This window comes from Ischnura elegans, chromosome X (genome assembly GCF_921293095.1).
Source record: "Ischnura elegans chromosome X, ioIscEleg1.1, whole genome shotgun sequence".
Classification (NCBI taxonomy): Eukaryota; Metazoa; Arthropoda; class Insecta; order Odonata; family Coenagrionidae; genus Ischnura; species Ischnura elegans.
This window is the reverse complement of record NC_060259.1, coordinates 12276677-12288835: the sequence shown is the minus strand read 5'-3', so window position 1 is coordinate 12288835 and position 12159 is coordinate 12276677. Positions and strand designations below refer to the sequence as shown.

General features: G+C 38.8%; 1 protein-coding gene across 1 annotated transcript in view; it reads right to left on the bottom strand.

Annotated features, from left to right (window-relative positions):
- Positions 1-12159, bottom strand: part of LOC124171574 (probable G-protein coupled receptor CG31760) — a 382345-nt gene that overhangs the window by 196411 nt on the left and 173775 nt on the right. The window lies entirely within an intron of this gene.

The window sequence follows — 12159 nt, the reverse complement described above, 5'->3', positions numbered from 1 at the left end:
ATGTAAATCTGAGTTTTTCTTCACGAGATATTCAATGATAAATATAACGAATTTTAAAGAGCGCCAAAAACTCCCTCCCCCCAAGCCACTGCCGACGAAGCCTCGATGACGACAAAGGTGCCTAAACATCACACGAAGCAATTGTTGTGATTGTTTGTAATAGTTGCCTGCCGTTGTGAGAGCTTCGTTTGTGAGACGTGTTGATTATTTTTTATTTAAAGCAAAATATCCGACGATAGAGGCTCGGAAGCCCTCATATTTTGTATTATTTATAATATTAATATCCGAGTAAAGGCATAAAATATAAAACTGGAGCAGTTTAACCAAAAATTTTATAATACCTAAATAACATCGTTGTAGGAGTCTGAGCCACGGCCGTTGGAATGGGGATACGTTACTTGTAAGTTGATGTTATCGACGGTATACCATTCATTTAAGCCTGTAATTAGAACAATTTTGATGTTTACTAATGTCCCCTATGCTTTTATATACAATAACTTCATCCATTTATTCGTAGGTACCGGAGAATTCGTCGTTTAGAACTGCCTGCGCACGTATTATGAGGTGAATTCCAGTCAATGCAATTTTTTCTCGCTGATAGGAACATTTTTTGTGCCAAAATAGTGTTATTTTCAACGTGACATCTCCCGTGAAGCTATTGCCAATAATCACAGAGCCAGTGGTTATAATGCACAAAGTTTGACAAGGTTGAAAAATATCGGTCGAGAGTTATCAGTGTCCTATCGGGATAGAATTGTAAAAAGTGCTATTGCGCTATCCATAAATGTCTAACAGTAGTGTAAAAATTGCCAGTGGCGTGTTCACCTCCATTGTTCACCGTAGATATGACGTTTCACGATCAAGCTATCAAGATCAAAACTGTGTGTGAAGTTTGTTTTTGTATTGTATCAACAAATAGTAATGAGAAAAGTCACCTGTGTTACTAGCGTGGGCTAATTTAAGGCTTTAAATCAGTGAATAAATAGTTGTTTTTATCATAACGAGCTCTGTTATTGTAAGTTATACGTGATGAATACAAGAATGATGGTGACTTCCAGGTTTGATAATTGTATTTGCCTATTTCCCACTTTATTTTTATGGTACATGCTTGTAAATTATTTATGGATTTACCTATATTATTGAAATGGGTTGTAGCTTGTGTGTGTGTATTGGCAACCGAGCCGATTCACGATCTCACATGTAGATTGTGTGCAGACTTTTTTGCTGTGAATTCGTACCGTAGGACGGATAGGACTACCTTCTCCGCTAATACGGCGTTGCCAAACTAAACAGCACAGCTCGTAAGCTTACGATCGTCATCCTCCAGTATTACAAATTTCTTTTACATCTCGATTTGCCGCAAACGTATAGCAATAATTTGTCTTAACAAATTCCATGAGGGCCGCGGTGTCAATTTTTGGTGCCCCAAAAAAAAAAAGGCTGACGTCCTAACACCCCCTGCCACACGCCTTTTAGGCGGCTTGCGGAGTATTATGTGGATATGGAAGAATTTCAGGTGTACTATTCGAACGAGCAGCAAAATTATCATCCATGTTTTTGATAACTAAAACATACGAAGTGAAACGCTTGTACTTCATCATCCCGATGTCGCATTATTAATATCCGAAGTAATAATGTTGGCACAATAGCAATAGGAAAACTTGCCCAAGGATAACAGAACAAAATAAAATGACGATGAGCGGCTGAACACTCCCTCAAAACAAATTTTACAGCATGTGCTAAGCGTATTTCCCAACTCCCTACGGCTGTTTAGTCACCTATGACGTCACGTCTGGCCTCAGCAACGCTCGGGTGTCTTTACGCAGTGGTCGGCTCAGAGAAATTTTTCTCGATTTTACAGTCAATTTTTTTACTTCTTTTGATGACGAATGGAGAAACTTTATCTATTTTTGCGTGCTACTGTATCCATTTTACTTATTCAAAATAGTTTTAGAGCAATCGACGACCCATGCAAGTTCCCCATTCACTAAACACCAAAAGAGTGGTTTCTACAAAAACTTGAAGATCACTCATGGGTTTTATGTTTTATCAATTAACCGACGAGGATAAGATCTGGCTAATCAAACTGCATTGATCGCAATTCCTAGATTTAATAACACATATTAATTACATCATGTCTGGAATCTAGGAATTACAAACCATTCAATGAGTACACTACCTATTTTTTTGGCTAAGAATTTGCAATACGGCTTGAAAGAAGGTATTCAAGAAAACACGAAAAAAATAATTAAGTTACTTAAAGACGACAATTTACTACTCTAATTAGACACCAGAAAAGTGACGTCTACCTGTCAACATCGATTGACGTCTACGCATTTTTTTGATGTCTTTACTGCTCCTAATAAATGTGATCATCAGCTATTACGCTCGGTGATTACACCGAGTTTGTAATATTCAAAACCGATTCTTTCCTGATAGGTGATCGTGGTCTATAACGCTGTTGCGTACATTGGAATGGAGTTTTTATACGGAGTGAATACTACCTTGGTCTCATATTTCTTTCGTCAAGTAAGATATATGTATACCAGCATTGAGATCTCGGTAAGGAATTGATCACAGCATACTTAGGAGTATTTACTATGGCATGAACTAATGCTTTCGAATATATATTCTATGTGTGCAAAACTAGTGCGGAGTGATCGGAATAAGTGAATTCCACTTGTGGATTTCCACTGTAATTTTTTTTTACGCAGAGGCATTTTTATATTACTCGAATCCTCCTTTCCCCTCGCATTCTCCGTTAGACCCCTCGCAGTCACCTGTACCTGTCTATATATTTTAATTTCCACGAAAACAATTCTTCTCGTCAATAATTTAGCCAACTTCACTCATTCAAACCGTGAAAATACATAGATACTTTTTACTGTTTTGTGGTAATGATAAAATTCAGTGCTCATTCTTACACAATAACAACCAGCAAATATCATGGCTAACATTTTCCAAAATGTTACTAAAAAGTGCAATCCTCATGGAATAAATATAGCTATTCTTTAGTTTGTGATGTTTATTTCCACCGAGGACATGCTATAATGCTAAAAAAAAGTTGCAACCACGAAACTGAGGCACGCACACGGGAGCCACTCTGGACACAAACTCCAACCACTCTGAACTGGACCATTCCCTCGCTCATTGTGTCGCAGCGGGAGGAGCCGCTCCTCCTCACTTCAGCGCAGAGGGAAACGCACGAATGAGCCGGACAATGTTCACACAAGTATGCTATGCGATGCTAAATATAAAAGAAAATCTATTTCACACTCAAAAATTAACATTGCTAGCATTGCTCTATTACTTCTCTATAGCGCGTTAGTAGAGGAAAATGAAATGACTGGTCTGCTGATTATATTAAATTAAAGTATCTTTGTGGAAAATCAGTACCGAACCCCAAAATTTATATCAATAATGTTTAAAGTTATGACTAATATTATGAGCTTTAAATTAGATATTTTTATTCATATTTATCAGGAATCACTACGACGACTCTTAGACGCATAGTCGACAAAAAGTTAAAAATAACGTAGATGTTTAATACTATTATTCAGCCATATTTTCTGAATAGTTTCCCTTGTGAGTTAAAATCCCATTTTTTAGACGGTAACTAGTATAATGGGCCTTTTAAGGAAAAAATCTAAATAAACAGCAGTATTTTTAGGGATTTTCAGAATGGCCCCCGCTAACTAGCCGTGTTTAATTACTATTACAAAAAGAGTATTAAAAATTTATAAAAATACCCGTAGCGTATTCAGAACTGGCGGATTAAAAATCTGTACTACCACCGCAGGATCCGCAACGCATTAAAATCAATGCATTAAATTGCTGTTGCAAAGGAATGAAATTGAAGGATTTAGTAAATCAACTGTGTAACACCTCATACACAACATTAATCAATGATGTAATAAAAAATGATCCGGGTTGGTTAAATTTAAGCGAGCTTTTGTGGAAATATTTTTAGTTAACACATGGCGTCGATACACATTTATATTTAACATGTATTGATTTTCGGTTGAATTTTTCACGCACGGCCGTGTTTCACGCATGGAGCGAGGCTTCAGTTGAGTGGGCGCCGAGCGCAGACATTCTCCCACACACACAAACTCGGTGACGCGGAGGTTGAGCGCGAGCTGGCAAATGCGCGAGGAAACAAACAGGGATTCTAATCTCCCTTCAAACCAACAAAATAGCCTCCTTCGAATGGAAAAATGATCGATTCATTACCCGAGTGGCTTTTACTAGTTTATAATTTGATGCACTTCATCTCATTAGGAACTCATACCGAATGACTTTGTGGCTTTTGCTTGCAAGAGACAGTACGAAGGATAACTTTAATATTATTGGAGACAAGAAATATTATACAATAATAGTATTCCCCGATGAATTTGAATACATATATTTTATTGATGAACACGTTGAAATATAGGGTAACTCAGTTCACTTTAATCCTTTTCCCTTCCTCCAGGGAAATAAAGTTAGCATTCCATTCAACAATTGTGTTTACGGTATGCAGAAGTTATCATCTACCCTGGGTGTTCATCGATATATTGAAATAAAAAATTAATAGCATTTTCATGTTTCTCAAAATCCACAACCATTGAAATCCACCTTCAATAATCAGGAAATACACCTAATATAATAAATAATATAAGATCATATATACCTAACCCCGAAAGGTAGCCAAGCTTTGTGGATGAACGTGAACCATCCATACGCTCTTGATTTTAACGAGATGTCATACTAAATGTATACTTGAATACGATATAAAGATTACGTTTGCCCCAGTAGAGCCATGGTTTGCGTTCGTTTACAAGAAGACGGGCAAAGGAAATTGCTATACGACGAATTTTGCGCTGCGGATCATAACTTTGGGCTCTGTTGTATCATTACTGAAGCGGTAATCAAGCTAGCTACTTCGGCACAAATTACCATCACAAAATAATACTGATATAGGTTGAGTGGAGCAAAGGAAAGCAACGATTTCTTTGCAGCTGTACAGGAATTAGTGTCTGCGTTGAAACTCCGGAAACCATTCAGTCTAACAAGTAAGACAAATTCATTGTAACTTACTGTAATTTACCAGCTTTAACGGCTCATGATCCACCCCTACACGTAGCATAATTTAGAGTTTTGCTAGGGAAACATGTTATCACGCCCAACTTGGCTAAAAAATACCAATTATTGATAGCATTTGAAATTTTATTTCAAAGTACGCACGATAAAATTAATGTTTGTATTATTAATTAGGAAGAGATTGGTCACAAAGTGAGGAAAGCTGGAGGAGCGTGGATGAGGAACATTTGCGAGGACGTGCGAAATAACCTCGTACAAGGGATTGTGGAAGCAGCCCAAGGAATAGTGAGGAACCATTTCAGTGAACGAAGCACAAGATGTAATAAAAAAGGAAAAGTATGGAAACATTATAATTGAAAACGAAGACAAATCCGAGAGATGGAAGGAATACCTGGAGGCATTATACAACGGATGCAAACTTAGCCCAAATATTATCGAAGAGGAAAGTGAAGTTGAAAAGGATGACATGGGAACCAGCATCGTTCGCAATTTGACGATGCAATAAGGGACCTGCGAAAGGATAAGGCCCCAGTAGTAGATGACATTCCATCAGATCTAATAAAAATGCAGGAGAAAAGGTCTTAACTCGACTGCATAAAACTGTCCGCGATATGTACTCAACAGGAGATTTACCTCGTGACTCCGAGAAGAACATCATGATTCCCATACCCAAAAGGAAGAGAGCAGTGAGGTGCGAAGACTCTAGGACCATTAGCCTAACGACACATGCGTCGGAGATTCTGATAAGAATCATTTACAAAAGGATAGAACGAAGAGCAGAAGAATTCCTGGATGAGGACCAAATCGGATTTAGGAAAACCAGGGGCACAAGAGAAGCAATTCTGGCTCTTAGGCTGCTCATAGAGAAGAGAATGGAGGAGAACAAACCGACCTTTACAGCATTTGTCAATTTAGAGAAGGCACTTGATAACGTGGAATGGAAGTTCAATGCTTATATGACGGAGGATCGATCATCGTGCGAAGGAATCGCTCATTAAAGTCTCAACAGCAACAAACCAAAGCGATGGAGGTGCCGAAAAGTAGCTGTCACCCACCCGGGAGGACTTCGTGACGTCATCAAATAACCTGCAAAAGGCCGTCCATTTTTCTGCGCGAATAGTTTGAAAAATAGGCGAGGGATCGAGAGAGATCGGAAGTGTCTTTTAAATGAGGTCGTTCACTCAGACCCCAAATCGCCATTTCACTAGGCAATTTGGCACATGGCACAGTGGGCGGAAATCGGAAAAAGCTGGACAAAATTACAAAATGGCTTTTTTTGCGTTATAAACTTGAAACTTCGCAGGTATACTAACAAATGATTGAAATTTATTGATATGTACTTCATTTGACATAGATTTTACCCGTTACTGAGATACAGAGGCTCAAACGTGAGCAAATTTCCATAAAAACGCCCGTCTTCAATTTTCTCTGAAAATCTTCCAAAGTAAGTGAATGGTGAAGTTATGGGTGGATTCTTGCCGAATAAAAAACCACATAATCTGTTAGCTTGGTATTTTTTCTTTAATTTTCCGTAATCTTAAAGAATACAGCCCATAAATTCTTACCGTGCAGTAACAAAATGGCGGATACTGTTTTTCGACGAAGTTTTACATTTAGGTAGAGTTTCAAATAGGTTTTCGGCAAGGTCGCGCAGAGTAACTTATATGAGAGCATTGTTTGAAGATTTCTTGAGGTCTTTATGCAGTTTTCTTTGAAATAAGTTTGCGTCGCCGGAAATTACATTGATTTTTCGATCGCGCGGCAGGGTTCTTCTCCGCGCGTCGGGAGTTGGATTAGCCGCGCCGCGGTAAGGTTATTGAAGCTGTATGGGTTTTAACGCTCAACATTCACCGTTTTTATGTTTTGCTTCAAGACACCGATTCTCAAATGGTCTATGGTGAAGACAGTGGAGGTTTTTCATGCGATGTACTTGCACGTTTCATCGAAGTTCATTTCGTTATCTTTGGATACGATCGAAGACCATGCTTCTATTAAAAGCGTTCAAACCTCGACAAAGTGAGTTGTTTTCCTGGGACGCATACAAAAAGACCTACCAGAAAGATACCAGCTGAGACCCTTATACCTTCTTCAATCACCGATCCCTGACCCTCAGGATTCTAATTTCGAAAACGGTCGTTTTATGACACCCTGGACCGGAGCCCTTGGCCGTCTTAACGGAGGTATTTCCATGGGAACTTCTAGCTTTTTTAAAATGTGCATCATACCCTCAGTTCTACTTTGACATACAGATTACCATGTCTTTACACGTTTACCATATGTTCCTCCCCGTGTACGCATTAGGGCATTGGATAACCATAGGTTCGGCAAATTTATTATTTCTAAATTTTACATAGGCTCCATCCGCCATTCCTTAGAAAATGCCACCTCACATTATTACATGACTTGATATCTACAAAATAATATTGGAATTGGTAAAAAAATCATTCACTCGGTAAAAAATATTTGCTCCATTATTTATCGCGGAGGCTGAATTTAAGACAAGGCCCTGATGCTCTGAAATTTCTCAATGACTTCCCGACAAAACGCATTCTATGGCCATACCTTAAGAAATGGATAGAGAGTTCTCGATATAATGAATGATTTTTGTGTGATGATACAAAAGTTGGCTCGCTGACTCTATAACATTTCCAGAATTTGTTATGCATCACTTTCCCGATACTTCAACGACAGCTGGTTGATTGTATTTTTGTAAAAATCTATTCCTCTCAAATTGATTGACTAAATAAAATTCCCCCTGTAGCTTATGCTACAAAATTCATATTATATTTGCTAGGCATTCCAGGGCGGCCAAAAAAATGTCGCACCTAATGTTTTAGATCACGCAGAAGAAAATTCAAACTTTAAAAACTACTGCTACTACTGCTGAGCTTGCTCTCGCGGCATCTGTGAGTTTGAGAGAGAGGGGAGACACTGCATCAGCTCACCTAATTGCAGAAATAACAACTACGACCCCTACTCGGGCTAAGAGAGTTCTTTCAAAGTGAAGGACGAGTGAAAAGGTCCACCCTGAGATGACAGTGGAAGAGGCACTGTCATTGATGATTGCCTCTGATTTGACCAAGCGTCAACATCGGTCTTTTCGTAGGACAGCTCTGAGCCATGGACACGAATTGTATCCCAGTTATGATAGAATAGCGATAGCAAAAAAAGGCAGCTTATAACGAAGGAATTAAAATAACTGAGACCATGTGCGAAGTAAACCTTCAAGCGCCAATGAACCACACCATATTGGGAACAATAGCCTGCTTAGCCACCACTTCCAACTCTCAAGAATTAAAATGTGTGGTGAACTACAGATTAATCTCTAAGTACGGTTTTGATGGAAGTTCGGGCCACTCTCAATATAAGCAAATGTGGCAACAAGTGGATGCTTCAGATAAATTCCTAGTCATGAGTTCCCTTGTATCTCTTAGTTTGATTAAAAAGCAGCAGGTAACAAAGGTGCTACAGGTAACGACTGAAGTTTCCACTTTCTCTTGGTTAATTACATTTATCTCTTAACTTTTGATAAAGAATTTAAATTGTATCGGAGGCACTTCTCACATATAGGCTCTACAATTTTAGATGACACTATCTGGGAAAATCCACTGCCGACGTCGACACGATTTATTCATCCCATCCGCTTTAGGTGCAAAAAAGAGACAAAAGAAGTTACAAAATCAGAAATACATTACCTATATCGAAAGGCAGGTGGATGGCCTTAATGATTTCAACTCTGGATTTTACACGATCAAGTTCTGTTTACTACTGACCATGATAAACGGAAAAGTAATGCTTACATTGCTTACCTTATTTTCCTAATTTTTTCTTAATCTTAAAACCCATATAATTTATTATCCTACAGGGAAGTATAGTCATTTCGAAATTAAGAAAAACGATAGTTTTTAGTTTGCAACACACTGAAGGACAGCTGAATCATGGGGTTCTAAATCTGCGGTGCAATAGCGTCGGGTATGAATAACTTAGGGGATGTAATAATATCGTTCACCTGATATCGATAAATATTCTGTTGGTTTGTGTACGCTGCACTGCCACATACGATTTTCTGAATGCATATTGTATATGTTGTATCGATTGGAATTTAAACAGTGTCATTTGATAATTTAAGCTTACATTTATTTTAGTTAGGAAAGGAATGCTAAGAAAATTTTCAGCTAAAATTTATAATATAAATTAAAATAACTATTTTGAAAAAGATGTTCGGGGATTTATTCAAAAACGTACTTACAGGCAAGTAGAAGTTTGAAATTTCTACGCTCCACAAGCAAATTAAAATCACTTTCACAAATTCTGCGCACTCAAGAGAACTTAACTTTCCTTCACCACAGTCAAAGTAGAACTGAGGGCATGATACACGTTTTAAAAAATCTAGAAGTTCCCGTGGAATTGTCTACCTAAACTACCCTGTCTTTATCGTATCTGCTTCAACAACTTTCTAGTGCTTGCTGTAGGTGCAGAACATGAGATTGTCACGCGATCCATAATTTTCGTCCATAAAATTTTGATTATTTAGTTGCCATCAGTAATCTATGTTCATGGTCAGTAATGTTAAGTCACTGAACACTGCATTATTAGCCATCTTCTTGAACATTATTCTCTTCATCTCAAGAGTAAAATATTAGATTTAATGACGCTTTTTGCAGTTCGTTATTTGTTCAATTGCCGACTTGGGTGGCGGCGGGGTAAAATGCTCGCCTGTCAAAGAAGTTTCGGGTTCGAGTCCCGCATGGGTAAGTTTCCTTTATCAAGCGTAACGTTGTCGCAGAATAATTTATTCACACCATTTATGTCAATATTGATCCGTCGATACGGATGAATAAAGTATGAATTTTGTAACGTAAAGCTAAATGTGGAATAGTATTTATTCAATAAGTTTAAAAGAAATAGATTTTTACAAAAATACCAACTCCCGTAGAAGTATTGAGAAAGTAATGCAAAGCATATTCCGGAAACGTTATGGATTCAGAGAGCCAATTTTTGAAGCGACACAAAAATCGTTCATTTTTTGGTTCCCATGGAAATACCTCCGTTAAGACGGCCAAGGGCTCCGGTCTAGGGTGTCATAAAACGACCGTTTTCGAAATTAGAATCCTGAGGGTCAGGAATCGGTGATTGAAGAAGGTATAAGGGTCTCAGCTGGTATCTTTCTGGTAGGTCTTTTTGTATGCGTCCCAGGAAAACAACTCACTTTGTCGAGGTTTGAACGCTTTTAATAGAAGCATGGTCTTCGATCGTATCCAAAGATAACGAAATGAACTTCGATGAAACGTGCAAGTACATCGCATGAAAAACCTCCACTGTCTTCACCATAGACCATTTGAGAATCGGTGTCTTGAAGCAAAACATAAAAACGGTGAATGTTGAGCGTTAAAACCCATACAGCTTCAATAACCTTACCGCGGCGCGGCCAATCCAACTCCCGACGCGCGGAGAAGAACCCTGCCGCGCGATCGAAAAATCAATGTAATTTCCGGCGACGCAAACTTATTTCAAAGAAAACTGCATAAAGACCTCAAGAAATCTTCAAACAATGCTCTCATATAAGTTACTCTGCGCGACCTTGCCGAAAACCTATTTGAAACTCTACCTAAATGTAAAACTTCGTCGAAAAACAGTATCCGCCATTTCGTTACTGCACGGTAAGAATTTATGGGCTGTATTCTTTAAAATTACGGAAAATTAAAGAAAAAATACCAAGCTAACAGATTATGTGGTTTTTTATTCGGCAAGAATCCACCCATAACTTCACCATTCACTTACTTTGGAAGATTTTCAGAGAAAATTGAAGACGGGCGTTTTTGTGGAAATTTGCTCACGTTTGAGCCTCTGTATCTCAGTAACGGGTAAAATCTATGTCAAATGAAGTACATATCAATAAATTTCAGTCATTTGTTAGTATACCTGCGAAGTTTCAAGTTTATAACTCAAAAAAAGCCATTTTGTAATTTTGTCCGGCTTTTTCCGATTTCCGCCCACTGTGCATGGGCGGGAAAGAGAAAAAAGTTAGGACCAAAGCTATAGCGAAAAATGTCTTCCTCTTTCTAGTTATTTTCTCATAACTTAAAAATAAAAATATTGCGAAGTTTACGTCTAATTTTCATGAGTTAGAGTTCATAGTCATAGAGTTAGTTAAATATTTCGCCAACTGGAACGATGGTGAAATATTGTCCTGCAAAATGGATAAACGCGGAAGGAAACCCGGAAGAATCGCTGCCTATCGTCATAATCTCCGCGGAAGCATAGTTGGAAACTTTCGGTCCATTAACTCGTTCAGAAAGACCCAATCTGTCAGAAAGAATCGCTCATTTGAGTGTTAATGACGAGGAACCGCGAGAGACATGCGCGAAGAAGCGGCGAGCCACTCAGAAAGAGTCAGTGACGTCACGAACTTCGCATCGAAAGGGGTGAAGTAGACGACGGACCGAAAAACGGAAAAATACGTGTCTCATTATTTTTAATGCTCTATCGTAATCGACAATAATGAAAAAATGGTGAACCGTTCCATATAATAAAAACTGTAACTCAAATAAAATAGGAAATGAGTCCATTGGACTCGTCTTGGATCAAGAAGAATGAAAGACCCCTTCCATGACCCCTGGCGGTAATAGCTGGAGTCAGTAATTTTTCATTGCGGGAATGCGACGCATTTCACCGCTGGTAGAAAAAATGAAAAACGTCGGCATGGCGATGCAACCCTTCCACCTGCGACAACCTACTTTGATGGAATAGCCCCCTCGCCTTTACCGCGGGCCATCGCTTAGTGCCGTGAGCTTTCGTTTCGACTGTACCTGACTCAACACACGACTAAAAGTGGGAAAGACTGATGACCCGCTGCTGTGCCTTCCGCCGTGGTGGCGTAACCCCTTGAATGGCGCCGCAAATTATTGAGCCACGATTAAAAATTGTTGCCGGAGCATTCATACGGGAGAGAAATATAAAAACAGAATTCGATCACAGCACCCGACTCTTGCTGGTCTGCTGAGCGTTTAGTTGATGCTTTAAGATTATTTTTTGTGCGAGCGAGTGAAAGTTGGGGGGGGGGGGGCAAGAAAAGGG